The following is a 332-nucleotide window of genomic DNA, read 5'->3' on the forward strand; positions in this document are numbered from 1 at the left end:
CTTCACTAAAATTTATATAGTTATATTTTTGTTTCAAAGACATTATCAAGAAAGTGAAAAGACAACGTGCAGAATCCAAGATAGAAAAGTCACACTTTAAAACACTGTAATAAAACTGCAGTTCATCCAGGATAAATAAAATATGTTTTATGGAATATCTTTTATAGAATAAAATTTATTCAATATTAATATAGGCAATGGAACAAATTTGAAATCTGTTTCAAAAATGCTAGCATTCCTGTCTCATTGAGAAGTATAGAAATATCCAATAAATTTTAGTTTAGAAAAAAATATTAAATATATTTAAGAAAAATTTAAGGCAAATGACAAAC

Source organism: Pteropus vampyrus, unplaced genomic scaffold, assembly GCF_000151845.1.
Source record: "Pteropus vampyrus isolate Shadow unplaced genomic scaffold, Pvam_2.0 Scaffold8, whole genome shotgun sequence".
Classification (NCBI taxonomy): Eukaryota; Metazoa; Chordata; class Mammalia; order Chiroptera; family Pteropodidae; genus Pteropus; species Pteropus vampyrus.